This window comes from Zeus faber (genome assembly GCF_960531495.2).
Source record: "Zeus faber genome assembly, chromosome: 13".
NCBI lineage: Eukaryota > Metazoa > Chordata > Actinopteri > Zeiformes > Zeidae > Zeus > Zeus faber.
Window position 1 is genome coordinate 20,933,009 of NC_137198.1, and position 13,129 is coordinate 20,946,137.

Here is a 13,129-nt window from a genome sequence, read left to right on the forward strand (position 1 = left end):
CATTCTGAGGTAGGTGAAGAAAAACATACAGAGCCCTTAGGCACAGACCCCCTCTGGTGCAAACTGTCCTCAAATAGCCATAGTAAATCCGCCATTTCTCAGATAGCAGTTTAAAATACGCACAATATATTTGAAAAAAATTGGAATAACCCTGTTATCACTATGCAACAAAAAGTGGAACTAGATTTATACAACTACAATGGTAGAGAAGAAAAAATGTACATTCAAAATCGGTACCTCAAAATAAAAAACTTTGGACAACAAAACCAATTTTCATTCAGTGACCAATGATTTTGGCATCAAATATTACAAATGAACCCGTGGGTGACACATTACTGTATTGGTATTGTACCATGCTGGATGTTGGCGATGCGGCTGCCCGGAGATTGGCTGACGGCTGATCAGAACGAAGGGTCAGGGCAACATTTGTAACCCTCTGATTTTGTATGGAAGGCAAACACGATTCGGGTACGGCAACAGCCATTTATTGCAACAGTGCCAGGCAATAAAAAAACACAACAAAACTTTGGCACACAGACTCTGGTCCACATGAAATGACTCTACCCTTTCAACGTGTTACCACGGAAGTTTAAAACATATAAAAATGAAGTACCAGTAAAGTACCAGGTCCAAAGATAAAAGTACAATGGAACATATTTTGGCGAACATCACTAATTATTTTTAACATATTTACCCTTTGGTTACAAATCTACATGTAGATCTGGTGTATTGCATGGTCAGAAATGAACAATGATACACACCCCATTCAAAGAACAAATAGAAAGACCGAGAGGAGGATCCATCTTTAACTGTATGGGCAAAGCTTTACTTTTTTCCAAATATAACACACATTCACACACTTTCACACCTTGTTATCCAAGTGTCTCTAGGTTGTCCGCCAGCAGGAGCCTCATCATCATGAAGTATGTGTGTGTGTGTGTGTGTGTGGGCAGTGCACGTGTTCCTGTCAGCGGTAGGTGAACAAACTGTACAGGGTTAGCTTGAGGCGAATAACCTGCCTGTGAACTTTTCCGGAGTGAAGGTGTCGCCCAACATGTATACACACACGCACACACACACACACACACACACACACACACACATACACACACAAACGCGCACGCGCACATACACGCACGCAACACACACACACACACACACACACACACACACACACACACACACACGCGCGCACACACACACACAAACACACATTAAGAATCCAGGGCACAGTTTGGACCCAATGCATGATGCCTGCAGTGAGAGATAAAGAGACTGACAGCAGGAAGCAAAGAAAAAAATTATGATGAAAGGTGGCTTTGGGGTGAAGAATGAGGGAATTTTTTTTGCATCATTTGAAAGTGGAGAATCAGAGCTTCCAAACAAGTATCACTTGTGCAACTCAAGCAAATATTTTTAAAGCTGTGACTTGTTAATGACAAGGGTGTGGAAAACTGTGTTTCTGAGATAATCACATCCAACCACCTCCCACACCAGGTTCATTCAGCCAGCTCCCAGAATGCAAATGGGGTTGGCGGACAAACAAAGCCTCATGGCTCCTTAACATACTGCTGAATGGGCCACTATCTAACTATCACTAACAGCTCAACAATACACAACTCATTTGCTTTTAAAAAAGCTTTTATTTTAGAATATACATGTTTTATAAAGTTGGAATTATTTTGGAGTTTAAAAGTACGGACAACACAACAAAATGTAGAGTCTATCAATATTATGAGTCTCAGAAAATCTGAAGTCACCAACCTCAACGGACTTCATCACATCATCAGCTTCTTCCATTGTAACAACAACGGGACGTATCGTCGGTCTCCTCTGTTGGTTCTTGAAAACATTCCGTTTCATCGACACATTAAGTTTGAAATATGCTGTTTGAAAAGTTCCCCAAGTCCGGAGTACTATAAGATTCAGCGGCGCTGTTGTTCTCCGCGTCGCTGTCGGAGAACTGACTCTCATCGCGGAAAATTAAGTCCAGTTCACGCTGCTAACACTGACTTGGATCTATTGCACTGGTCAGATTAAGGTCCGAGATATGATTCAGAGCTTCCACCACCCGCTTTGCGTAATCCATAACGATACGGAGAAGAACGTTTTCACGGACAACTGAGACCGAAACACCCCCGTGCTGTGCTTTAACTGTCTGTATAAGCAAGTGACGTAGGTGCTTGACGCGAAGGGTTCTTCTTCTTCACCGTTTCACAACAATGGCTCCATGTGTGTAAAAGTAGCATGATTTAATGGTTAAATTCTATCAAAACGGTTTCACATTGTGACTTCACATCACATGGAATATGGATGAAGGAATATGGAATATGATTTTCTGTGGAAGTGTTTGGGCCAACCACGAAGCCTCAGCAGCAGCGCCTTGTACGGGAGGAGGAACAAACTGAAGCTTCCCTTCAGTAGTCTGGCAGAAGAGTTTATGGTGACCCGGGCATGAAAGGTGCTGCTATACAGAGACTCCAGTGACGGCAAAGTCTCCTCAGCTGGCATAGAAGTGAGACCCGGCAGGAAGTGGATAGTTCATGAGGCTGTCGACCAGGCTGAGTCACGACTGCGGCACAACGAGTTTGTTGGAGCAGTGGCATCTGGATGGGCAGAGCTCGGCAGCAACCCGAGACCTCGATACAACAAGGTCCAGGGGAAAGGAGGGCCGTGCAGGGGTGGTGGAAGCTCGCTGCTGTAGGACAGTGGGGATGTGACAGCAGGGGGCGTGGACCCGATGGGAGCAGGCAGCGGACCGGATCATCTTGTGGTCCTCTAGAAGTCTGAGCCACACTGCATAAAGTTTCTTGTCCAGTCGGTAATGATGTCCTCCCCAGCCCATCCAACCTCTTCCATTGGGGCTTGGCAGATACTCCACTGTGTCCGCTCTGCCAGAGAGGAGGATCGCTGGAGCACATCTTGAGTTGCTGCCCAAGAGCCCTGGGAGAGGGTCGCTATTGATGGGACCCTGACCAGGTGTTGAGGGTCATCACAGAGGTCATCAGCACAGCCATCTCGTGCAGCAGGCAGCAGCAGCCAGCTAGGCAGTCCATTGCATTTGTTAAAGCTGGGGAGAAGCCACAGCAGCGCCCTAGCCAAGCAGGAGGTTTGCTGGCAACAGCCCAGGATTCGACCCTGAAGGTTGACCTAGGGAGACAGCTCAAGTTCCCGGAAAACATTGCAGCCACCACACTCAGGCCAGACATGGTCCTGGTGTCAGAAACCACAAGGCAAGTAGTCCTGCTGGAGTTAACTGTCCCGTAGGAAAATTGAATGGAGGAGGCCTTTGAGAGGAAGAGGGCCAAGTATGAGGAGCTGGCAGGAGAGTGCCGAATCAGGGGATAGTGGACCCGTTGCAACCCCATCGAGGTTTCGTCGGCCAGTCAGTCATCAGAGCACTGAAGATGCTGGGAGTGAAGGGACTGCACAACAGAAGAGCCATCAGAAACACCACAGACACTGCAGAAAAGGCGCCCAGATGGCTGTGGATCAAGTGGGGTGATCCGTGGACACATGTTACTTAGACACAAGCCGGGACCTAATCACCCCAGCTGGGTCACCAAGACCCAAAACACCCGATGATCCCAGGTCACATCAATGATGATGTGTCTAAGGTGCACAAAGCGGTTTCTTTTAGAACCGATGAATGATCTTCACTTGGACGCTCGCTGTAAAGGAAACGATCGATCGTCGTTGTTCAGCGCTGTTCTGCGTCTCCGTAAGTGAACTGCGTTTCCCCATATAATCTAATGGGAATATTAAACTCCACGGTTTAACATTTTTCAACTATTTATTAATCAAACTCGGTTTTGAAAATACGTTGAGAGATGAAAAAAATACAAAACACAAAGGAATGTTGGAAAGAATCTGGAAATATCTAATTTTCCTTCAAGAAAGGTTTTTTCAACTGATAAATAGGGAAGGAATAAGAAACACCACATTCGTAATATCTGATTCATAAAAAGCAGGGAACATTTTCTAATTGACAGACCTAAATTATACCCTCATTTTTCGATTTACCATGGCATGTGAATACCTAAATTGTATCACTTCTGGCAACAACAGGTTAGAGATTCTCGCCACGTGCATTTAACTGGGAAACAGTGGATACACCAGTTGAACAGTTGAACATGTTTACAAGGCAAACTGGCCAGCCAAAAAACAGCAATGGGACGTTATCAGGAAAGTCTCTCAAACGCTAAAACGCTCAATGCCAAAAACATAATACGTCTCATCCTCTGCTACCAACTCGACTTAAGGTCTCCAATTCATTATTTTGATGGATTTGACTAATGAGCCCTGTAAACCTGGCTGGTTGAAGGAATGGAAACAATGCAAACGCATGGAAACTGCTTCATTAAAATATCAAAAGGGCCGCTCATCCTTGGTCATCCAACAATAGAAAAGTTTTAAAATGGCCGTTTGAAGAAAGTTGATGATAAAAGAGTAAGCGTTTAAGCTAGCCTACTACTAACAGCCGCTTGTTAGGTCGACACCAGACGCTATATCAAGGTGGATTTTGGATGAGACAGATGCATGCAACAGACTGATGAAGTCATTAAGAGACACCTTTGCAGAGCTGGATCTAATATGCGTAGCGTCTTCAATCGCTTTCTCAAAGGGAAGTGAGACTCCTGCATGTTGTTGTTGTTGCTGAACAGCGATGCAACTCGTTGCTGTTCCAAAGTATTTGCAGTTGTTGTTATTCACTCAGCCTTGGACAGAGGCGAGTTGGAAGGCTGATGAAAAAGGAGATGCAAACTGTCATTGTAGTTGTGCCATCAGAAGTTGAGAGGTGGCGGGGTTGTGCTTTTTAACAGCTGATTTTAAGAGAATCGCAAGGCTAGTAGGGGGCATTGGCCAGAGGTAGGGCTGGGCGATATGAATCAAAAATCATAAAAATCATATCTCTGTATTTTAAGGCTTATGGCAATACACGTTATATTTCTCTGTATTTTCTACGAAGCGGGCTAAATGTTCAGTTGTAAGTCAAAGCCACAAGCAAGATGTCACAAGCATTTTATTAAAACAGACTGTGATCAAAATAAAATGCAAAGAGAGGGTTTGCTTACCTGTTTGAAAATATACACAATTGAAACTTAAAAAAAAAAATCTCTCTCATTCCATTCATGAAGTCGTGAATTTAACTTTATATTGTATCTCATTCATTCCCATATTAGCAGAATGGTCCAAATGCAGTTCGTCCATTCTCAGGCCGGGTGAAATTGCCAAAATCGAATATCACAATATTTTGGGATGAATACCTCAATAATGAAAATTTTACGATATGTCTCGGATGATGCTTGTATGAGATACTCACACACAATAAATATTTGAAAAACAATAATTAGCAACGTGGATATTCTAACCAAGCAGGCAGGGCATTGATTGAAACAGCTAGAAAATGACATTACTTTACTGTAATGCAGCCTTAAAAACAACATTTAACTATATCCCGATATTCTGATAATTAATGTCCTACACAATTTATCTTGTGTCATTTCGCGAAAACGATATTATATCTATATATCGCTCAGCCCTGGCCAGAGGTTTCTCTTAAATAAGACTTAATCCATTTAACGTGTCCCTTTGACATTGGCCTAAAAAGGCAATGGTTAATGGTCAATTTTCTCAATCTAGTTGTCAGCGTATGCCTGGTTGTGGGGGTTTTCATGTGTAAAAATTGCGACTTGGCTAGGTGACAGCAAAGTTAAATCATTTTGACTCTTTTAACATCAAACACATGCCTTCGCATCCTGCCACAATTTCAGCACAAAGGCTGTTTTTTGTCATATTAATCCTTTGTTATGAAGGAGGAAGGAGCCAAAAGATGCGAGGTAAACAAACTTCTGTCACAACTCTCCGCTGGCCCAAAGTGTACTCCACAACATGAAAAAAGACATCCAAAAAAATACAAACAATTGTAGATTCATACACGTACATATGCAGCACTCCAAGCCACTCTGTTTTTTTTTTATTTGACCTGGAATTTCCATAATAATAACAACCTTTAGCATCTGGGTAAAGTGTCTATCCAGCCCCTAATCCTCCCTTGACACCTCCTCCTCCTCCGCCAAACCCTTACCTCACCCCATTGCTAATCCTCACACTAAACCTTCACAAATACCCATTTTAAGGTTACCGGCGGCAGGCTATAAGCTGCCTCGTCCAATCTGGCCTCGCCAGGGTTAAAATCCAAACACACACTAGAGGGGTAGAGGGGGAGGACCCCCTTTTATATTCCGTCGGCAGAAAATGCCATGTTTTGCATAAGTTGTTGGGCTGCCAGCAGAAGGCACGAGATGGCTCTGAAATGTCCTTATCTTCAGCTCTGCAATTTGATAATTCTCTATATCCAATGGCATGTAGGACATACAGTATTCACACTCCAATCGCAATAACAGTATGAGGTCCCCATTTCGCTACTTTAGTTTAATTAAAAACATAATGCAGATGGAAGATCCTGAGTTAGTTGCTGTGTTTTTAAAGAGGTTGTTCGGCACAGGGACATTTTTGTGCAGAACAAAGGGATTGAAGCAGAATCTTGAAGGAAAAAGAATGACACTTATCTTCCATCTTCTACCTGCAAAAATAATACCCATAAAAAGTAATTCCTCTGTCTATCTATCTTCCTGTTGTGTCACCCACTCTGCTTGTATTCTGTGTCTTTCTTGACGTAATTCCCTCCCCCTATCCTTCCCTTGGTTACCTTCTGTAAGTCTTGTCCCAGCCCTCTCTCACTCTCTCCATCTTCTCTCATTCCCCCTCAAAGCAGACACGTGCTCATTAGAATTTTCTTAATTTTCTGAAAGCACATTAGCACCTCCTTGTCCCCTGGTGCTTGGAAAAAGAATAGAGAGAGAGAGAGAGAGAGAGAGAGAGAGAGAGAGAGATAGGGAGGGAGAGTGAGAGAGAGAGAGAGAGAGGGGTATGTGATAAACGGATCTGAGTCCATTTTTTATTACGCCTTGGTTTCTCTGATTTCATGTAAACGTCCTGTCATCGCACATGCACACAAACAAACACACGTCCCCACGGTCGTAGTGAAGCAGTATGAGACATTTTTCCTTCTGTCTACCATGTTCACCTTGACTCTTTCTTCACCAACATTCTCACATACTAGAAAAAAAAATCCGAAACCTGACGTTTTGCTGCTTCTCGCTACTGCTGACTTTGAGCTGTAGTTAGTCAAAGCGTTCCACATGTACAGTCAATTTAAATTCCTATGTTTGACCCATAAGCTCAGTGCTTTGCACCTTGTTACCTCACAGCGAGAAGGTCCTGGATTCGAACACCGTCCCAGGTCCTTTCGGTCAGCGTGTCCATCCCCGTGTTGGTTTGGGTTTCATCCGGGTGCTCCGGTTTCCTGTATGTTAGAGGGTTAATACTCCTGTCAACGCACTGGAAAAAGATCTGGGGTTGGTCCCCAGGCACTGTGCTGTGGCTTCCCTTGGTATAGGATGTGTCAAATGCAGAGGGTAAATTTCACTGTGTCCTAACTGTAAAGTTACAATGAAGAGAAATTCTGTTTTATAGTCTAGCTTTGCTTTGCATTGAATGGATTGCATTAAAATGCTAGTGTGACTGGGGGCCTAAGACAGGGAGACAGATTGGGATGCCAATCCATCGCTTTACTATGATACAGTCCTCCTGCAGCACTCTGGCTTAAAATGTGAGAGATTTTCTCCTGCAGTGACTTTTTTTAGATTCATAGTTTGCTATAATAATCTTGTTATTTGATCTTTGTGCATTATTCGTTTCCAGAGACCCATTTGGTGTAAGTGACACTTACTTGAAGTTATAACCAAGCACAGCAATCAGGCAGGTGGTTCGGCCGTCTGGGAAGGATTCCCCCTGGAAAGCATCCATTTCGAGGAGTTTCAGGAACAACTAACTGGGGCAAGACTCCAGGGCAGACCACAGGGGTCCACCACAGGGTAGACCCTGATGGATAAGAAGTTTCAGTAGATGGATGGAGGTCTATGTCACTCTACATTAATCTATGGGTTACACCATAGAGGTGGTGACCTTTTTTGACTAGCTTGTTGCTAGGTTGACTGACATGTTCAGGGATCTCTTATCATAGAATACCCCCTGGATTTCTCCTACAGCTGGGAGGAGAAGATCCTCGGGGCAGATCCAGGAGCCTCTGGAGGGATTGAGTCTTCCAACTGGCTTGGTGAATGCCAAGGGATTCCCCAATGGGAGCTAGAAGAATTGGCCTGGGCAAGGGATGTCAGCGCTGATCTGCTTGCCCCGTGGCCAAGTTTCAGAAGATGGATGAAAGTCTATGCCACTCTATTCTAATCCATGGCATGGGCCATAGAGGTCGCAACAGCAGCTGTCGGGTCAAAATTACTTCAAGTCTCCTTATTTTCACTGTAGGCTTTGTCTGCTAAATCTTCAGTATTACACAGTTAGCTTTACACCATTAGCTGATGGAACACCATGCCACTTCCTGAGGAAATTTCATTAGTCATGATGACACTTTGTCACTCTGTAAAAGCATCTTTTTTCAAGTTCTGTAATTTGGCTGGAAATTGAGAATTATTTTTTACTCCTTATGGAGTTTCTTGCATATCTGTATCCTCAGTAGTAATAAAAACAAGACTCGATTTTGGCAACCCAATTTGGGAAGCACAAAATACCAAATGAGTCCCAAATTCTCCTCATCTTTCACGTCCTGGTGGTCTTAGATGATGACGAGGAAGAGGGAGACAAAGAGATGGGGTGTGATTGATGGAGAAGGAGAAGGAGAGGTGGATGAAAACATAGAAAGAGAGAAAATGAAAAAAAAGAAAGGGATGGAGATGGAGAGAATGCCAGAAGGATATATGATAGATGGATGGATGGATGGCAGGTGTGACGAGAGAAGAGAGGGAAGCAGGGAGGAGGAGGAGGAGGCAATCAGATCATCACGGAAACTCTGGAGAGGGAGAGTGTGCACGTGTGTGTGTGTGTGTGTGTGTGTGTGTGTGTGTGTGTGTGTGTGTGCATGTGTATGTGTGCGCTTGTTTTTGTGTGTGTGTGTGTGTGTGTTTGTCTGTGTGTGTATGTGTGTGTGTGTGTGTGTTTGATAACCAGGGTATTACAGAGAGATTATGAGTGTCTCCGTTCACACAGGCCTTTATTAGCTTTTAATGACAGAGGTAATTAAGAGACACTGAGACACACACACACACACACACGCACACACACGCGCGCGCACGCTTGCACACACACACACACACACACACACACACACACACACACACACACACACACACACACACACCTGATGCTGCAGCAGACGGGGAAATGAAACCATCCATCCTAACCTCGCTCTGCTTCTGTTAGCCATTTGTCCTTTTCATTTCTCCATAAATGTATTTTGATGTTGCCTTCCTCCCTTCCTTCCATATTAACACATTTATTGTCACTTTATCACCTTGAGACAATTACGCAGTGGCTGTGCACCTTGTGTATGATTCCTCAAGGTGTTTATAGACGTATCTTTATACTGTATAATATAATATATAATTTTATGATGATTAACGCTGATGGCAGCACAGCATGCAATTTCACCCCCCAGCACTTCGTATAGAATTCTGAAGTTTATTACATAAATGACATTATAAAGATAACACTTTATCAATGAAAACAACAATCAGTGAAAAAATAAGTGAAATAAAACAGAAAATAAAATGAAATAAAAATAACAATTGGGCACATCTATAAATATATAATTATTGTTATAATATAATTATATAATGTTTATAACTGTCTATATGAGTATATGTTTGTATCTATCTATGTATGAAAACATGTATAATTTTCAATTGTCTTTGGGGTTATTTGAACGATGTACTTATCGACACCATCACATACTGCTATGATTAACAATTACCTGCCAGTTTGTCAAGGATCCTTCATTTTTAAACGACAATTCAACTAACCTGTTACTGCTTGAAAGTGTGAGGTATTTGCACCCAGAACCCACCCCGACATTCTCATGTCCAATCATGTCCTTTTGGGTAAGGCTTTAGGCTAGATTCGGGGTTAGGTGTTAAGTATTAGGGCTAGGGTTAAGTGTTAGGGGTTAGGGCTAGCTTTAGGGTTAGTATACTACTTACCATTGAGTACATCTTTGGCCTCATTGTGGCGCTGCAGAGCTGAACAGGTTAGGGTTAGGGTTTTGTCTATATGCACAGCAACATAGGCTTGGGTGCCAGGGATAAGTCTATGAAATAAACTTAAATTCAAGATACAGCATCACATACTATCCATACTGTAGGCTTTGTCTTCTCTAAGGGGACGACAAGTTTAGCGGTGTGTTGATCTGACCATTTCAGGGAGAAAAGTCTGAGCAATTTTGCAAAATTGCAAGCAAGAGATTGCGGTTGAATTTGCACTCATTATTGCGATCGCAAATTCCTGAAGGACTGTCTGTAGTGAATGTTAGAGTGTATGAAACGTCACATAAAAAATACAGTGTACCAGTCTCTCTTCTGCCCTCCAGCGCTTCAGGATAAACTATAACTAAACTAAACTAAACCAAACTATGAGATTTGAGACACTCCCTGATCATATCAAATCCCTCAACATCCATGAAATTTGATGTGATTGATCTAAAAAAAAAAAAAAAAAAAAGGTTGTGACACGCAGTGACCAAATTATGAAGATGAAGGGTTAATGTGGCTGTGATTGGGTGGGGATCAACAACCGCAACCGCAAGAATCAGAGAAAGAACAGAGCAGCAGACGCCGCAGTGGAGAGATCGATGGAGGGAAAGCAGAAAGAGAGAGGGATGGACGGTTGGATGGAGGAATAAAGACAAGCTGGAGCTGAGAAAAGAGCTGCAGGTAGGGGGAAACTGGGGAAAGAGAGAGAGAGAGAGAGAGAGAGAGAGAGAGAGAGAGAGCAATAAGAAGAGATAAGGATCACTGAAGCCATAGAAGGACAAAAACAAAAGAATAGTGCAAAATGAAAAAAGTTCCTGGTTCGGCAAATAGGGGGCAGTAATACCCTATGGCAGGATGGTAGAAAGAAGGATGGAGAGAGAGAGAGAGAGAGAGAGAGAGAGAGAGAGAGGGAGAGAGACAGCTAATAGGTGATGAGATGAGAAATATAGGTGATGGGAGGGTGAAAGGTGAGCATAGCAGGCTAAAGCCGACAGAGAGAGAGATGTAGGGAGGAAAGGAGAGAAAGATGAAGGGAGGGGGGTGGAGAGCGGGAGGCAGAGAGAGGAAACCAGGTGATGGGGTGAGTGCCGTAAAACGAGAGCCGGGAGAAAATGCAGGAGAGCAGGAAAGAGTGTAAGGGAAGGAAACAAAGAAAGAGCAGGAAGAAGGCGAGTTGAGAGACGAACAGATAGAGAGAGAAACAGAGAGAGAGTGGAGAAATATCTCTCCTCCGCTCTCTTCTCCCCTTGGTCTGTCGTTTCTCCGCTACCTGGAGATCGCTGGGCGAGGCTGGGATGATGATTGTTTAGGATAAGACTTCTCCTATGGTGCCTCGTTCAGGAGATTGATCACATGGATCGTATAGTGGCCGGGGCCAGGGGTTCTCAACGTGGGGTCAGATGACCACCAGGGGGTCCTCCCAGACATCACAGCCCCCAACCAATATGATTAATATGTCAACTTTATCATTATTTTTCATTTTCAGTACAATCATGAATCATCAGAGTTATCCCCATAACTTAAGTGTTGACATTAAATCACATCTAAGTAAAAATCTTGTCAGATTGAGGCCCCAGAGACAAACTCTGTGTGTGTGTGTAAAAGTAGTACAATTTAAAGGTTGTATCAAAACGGTTTCACATTGTGACTTCACATCACATGGAATATGAAGGAATGATCTTCACCTGGACTCTGGCTTTAAAGGAAACAGTTGATCTGCGTTGGCACTGTTCAGCGTCTTGGTAAGTGAACTGTGTTTCCCCAAGTCAGCTAACGGGAAAATTTAACTCCACAGTTTAACATTTGTCCACTATTTATAAATCAAACTTGGTTTTGAAAATACGCTGAGATTAAAAATAACACAAAGGAATACAAATCTGGAAAAATCTAATTTTCCTTATAGAAAGTCTTTTTCAACTTATTTGGCTGCTGCTGGTGATTTTAGAAATGCATGAGACAGTGGGTTTTGTCTGGTGAGTCACATCAATTATTTTTTTGTATTTTTTTGTAGTCTCATTTTTGGAGTCTGTCTCACTGTATATTGCAATTTTCTTGTTAATTGTTTTTTTTTATTCTTTGTTTATTGGTGTTTTATTGAGTTGTTCTATCTATCTGTCGATCAATCTACCTATCCACCTATCTATCTATCTATCTATCTATCTATCTATCTATCTATCTATCTATCTATCTATCTATCTATCTATCTATCTATCTATCTATCTATCTATCTATCTGTCTATCTATCTATCTATCTATCTATCTATCTATCTATCTATCTATCTATCTATCTATCTATCTATCTATCTATCTATCTATCTATCTATCTATCTATCTATCTATCTATCTATCTATCTATCTATCTATCTGTCTGTCTGTCTGTCTATCTATCTATCTATCTATCTATCTATCTATCCATCTATTTATCTACCTAATCTGATAATGTTAATTATTGTTTTAAAGTCTCTCTCTTCTCTTCTCTGATTTCACCTTTGTGTCGTCAGTACTTTCTTCAAAAAAAGTGAAGTTGGTGTCCTGCCAGTGGTGCCGTTCACCTACAGTAGTTCCGTTGATTGAGTGTCTTCTTCTTTTCTTCATCTTTGGAGTCACATCCAGCGAGTGCTTCTCAAACAGTTAAACCTAAGTCACCATGGCAACCAACTGTGCCTGGGCCGACTGTTTTACATGTTCGTTCAAAAATCAAGTGGTGCGTGCTGGGGAAAGCAGGGCATATGGTTATCACAAATTAAGAATAAAATAATAACACATACAAACTAAAACCAGTTGTCCTGGGATTCAACAACATTTAAAATCAGACCCTAATCTGGCTTCATGGCGGCAAATAATCAACTCTTTAGTTTTGGTTGTCTCTGAGACCCTTATAGGCTGTCTGCTGGCACTGCATTGATATCCCATGATATTGATGCATGTCCTCTGGATCTGGACACATTGAGTCATCTTAAAGTGTG